Here is a 3,186-nt window from a genome sequence, read left to right on the forward strand (position 1 = left end):
GAAGGAAAATAAGAGGAAATTGGAATTAAAGAAATGTCAGAAGGACCAAATTGTGAAGGATGAAAAGTTTGGAGGGGTACATGGTAAATAAGAAAAAGTTTGAGGACTTATGTGCAATTTCAACATTTGAAGTTAAATGTGAATTTACTAACCAAGGGAAGTTAGATTATGTGGGATACGAGACATACATGTGAATTCACCATTACATGCAAATTATAGCATGCAAAAAGGAGAAGTTAGTGGGGAACATGTGGGAGCCCCACCATGTGAAGGAAAAGGAAGAATAAAGACTAAGCTTGTTTGCATGTAAGGAGATTGGTGCATTGGGTGGCCAAATGAGGAAGGTAAAATGTGAAATGCATGTGACTTGAATGGTCTAATAAATGACCAATTAAAATACAAAGTGAAGCTTGTGAATGAAATGTGATTGGAGGAATAAGGTGGCAAATGAAATAAACCAAAAAGGATACCATGTGAATCAATGCATGTGCAAAGTAATTTAGTCAAAGGATAAAGGAATGGACAAGGAAAACCTTGTATGCACAAGCCACCAATGAGAAGTGGCGTTAATAACAAAGAGAAGAGTTGAATGGCATGACATGTAAAGAGAAAAGAAAAGAAAATAATAGAGAAAGGAAGTGACTTTGGGCAATCCGCCCATGTATGAGAAAAATGAAAAAGTGAAAGCCATTTTCAAGGTTTTTGCCTTGAGAGGTCCACCCATAACAAAGTGAGAAGAGAAGGAAAGAAAGGAGAAAGAAGAAAAAGAGAAAGAAAGGTATCGCTTGGAGAAGCTAAAGAAAAATCGAGAGGTTTTCCTCCCACCCACATGCCATTGTTTGAAGTTTAAAGAAAGCTTGGTGGTTCGGCTTAAGAGATTCCTAGGTAAGGAAGGTAAAAATTATTCTTTTGTTTGAATGCATGCTCTTTGAACCGATTATAATGTGAGATTTTGCTTGTGGTAGCAAGAATCTTCAAGGATTCAAGAACCCGATGCATGCATGTAGGTGGATCTTGGAATGCATAGTGATTTTGAGCTAGATAAGCAATGGGTAAGTGTTTTAGTCTTAAAATCACAAGTAGAAAGGAAAAATGAGATGTATAGTGATTGTCTATGTTTGGGGCAACAATGGTGACCGAAGATGTGAGGAAGTTGTGAATCATATGTTGAATTCAAGCTAAAATCGAAAGGTAAGCATGTAATGTGACTACATTGTGTTGTGTTGGCTTTGATTGGTTGAAAGTATGTGGGTTGTGTGTTAAATGATTGTGAACAATGTTGATGAAAACTATGAAATTGGGTTAAGGATCCATTGATTGATGTGTTGTCTGTGTATGAATATAATTAAGTGTATTGGGTTTGAATGGTTGCTAGAAATTGTATAAGTAAGGAAAGTGTGATGTGATGGCGTGTCGGAGGAGGTAACGGGTGACCGGCAAGTAAAATTAGCTAGATACCATCCGAGTCAATAGCGACATAGTGTCCCGCTATTGTAAGGTGAGTAGGGGGTGCCTATTTCAAAATGATTATGTACTATATACAGAATAACGTTTTGTATACTACTATTCGTGATAGATTTATAAACTGCTATTGAGGGAAGCGTGATCTGGTAGAAATGCTAGGCAATTGTGGATGCCATAATGTTTGAAATTGTTTTGACTATATATATATAAATTATATATGTAAAAGGTTTTAAAAATCGGGAAATAAGCTTTTTAACACGATTTATGTCAAAATGTGCCGTATTGATTGTTTGATGCGCATTCATGAATAGATTTCATATTCACCATGCTGATTTGACATCTAAACCTCATGCAAAGGTTTTATATTGCAAAGTTTTACAAAAAGGGGATTTTAGCATGTTACCATGGTTGGCATTTTGAAAATTGTTTGAAATGAGCTTTTGAGAACCCAACTTGATTTTTAAATGGTTTTTTCAAATCGGGAGATTCGAGAGTAAGCTGAATGTCACATCGGGATAGTGTGACCCTTATGCACAAGTGAGCTCTAACTAGAGAATCTTTAGGTCACCGACGAGTTGTTAGATGTGGCGGGGGCCACGGTCTGTGATTATACGTGGTAAGGCCACAAGTTGTTATATGTGGCTAGGCCATAAGTTGATATATGCGGTTACAACCGCCTGATTTCTCTGATGTCGTCCAACATCATCAAGACTACCATGGTTGTGGGAATCCGTTGGAGCAGTGCTCCCAGATGATATTACGTGGAAGTGGATCCATGGATTGATATTACAATTACCTACTTGAAAGTGGTATCTCTTTGGGTTTTCAAACATGTATTCTTTCGCATGGTGAGAAATACACGATTTTTCACAACTCCCTTATTTATATGATGGATTCGTGTTTAATATCTCGCAGATGAGATCGTTTATAAACTTGTGTATAAGCATCGATATTGCTTGATTTTATGGGAGCGTGTATGTTTATGTTGACTTGATTTGAGCAAGTTGTTAAATAATCTCGAGAGTGAAAATCTTTTACTTGCACTGGTTTTTATTATCTTGCTTGAAACAATTATTCTGTAACATAACTTTTGAGTTTCATATAAGGCACAATGCTCCATTTGATTTTAAATTGTTTACATATAATCCCATGCTTTTGATGTTCAAATCTTCTGTCCTTAGCTTGTTTCCCATCTATGCCCTGCTCAAGGAGTTGATGATCACTGAGTTTATGAGACTCACACCCATATCTTTCTTTTGCAGATAAGTAATCAGCTCAAGCGTATTGCTCAGCACATCAAGACTTGCTGCAACATAGGTAATGGCATCTCTTAGACTTCCACTCCAAGTCACTCCACTGCATAGAGGTCGTGTTGTGTAATAGTGTAAGACTTATAAAATTATTATTAGTCTTTCGGATATGTATTATCTAAAAACTTTAAGTTTATGTATTAGATGCTAAGTGTGAGGTTGAAACTATCCAGAAGTTGGTTAAATGTAGATATTGTGTTTGATTGCTACACTTTAATCACAACTGTTTATTCGGTTTAAGTAAACGATAGTACTAATATTGCTAGTTGATTTTAATTATCCAGAATCTTAACTAAAACCTGTTCGGGATTTAGCGGGGTTTACTCACAAGTCTTGGACGACAGTAGCGATCAGGGAGAAGCTCGTTACATATTTACCCTAAATCCTTAGTCAACTCAAGAAGGCCAATTTC

At 36.5% G+C, this 3,186-nt stretch overlaps 1 long non-coding RNA gene across 1 annotated transcript; it reads left to right on the forward strand.

Annotated features, from left to right (window-relative positions):
• LOC108663431 lies at positions 768 to 2,941 on the forward strand. The gene is made up of 3 exons (XR_001929411.1): positions 768 to 885; positions 966 to 1,052; positions 2,727 to 2,941. It is a non-coding gene; the product is annotated as an uncharacterized LOC108663431 (long non-coding RNA).

This window comes from Theobroma cacao, chromosome 9 (genome assembly GCF_000208745.1).
Source record: "Theobroma cacao cultivar B97-61/B2 chromosome 9, Criollo_cocoa_genome_V2, whole genome shotgun sequence".
Taxonomy (NCBI): Eukaryota; Viridiplantae; Streptophyta; class Magnoliopsida; order Malvales; family Malvaceae; genus Theobroma; species Theobroma cacao.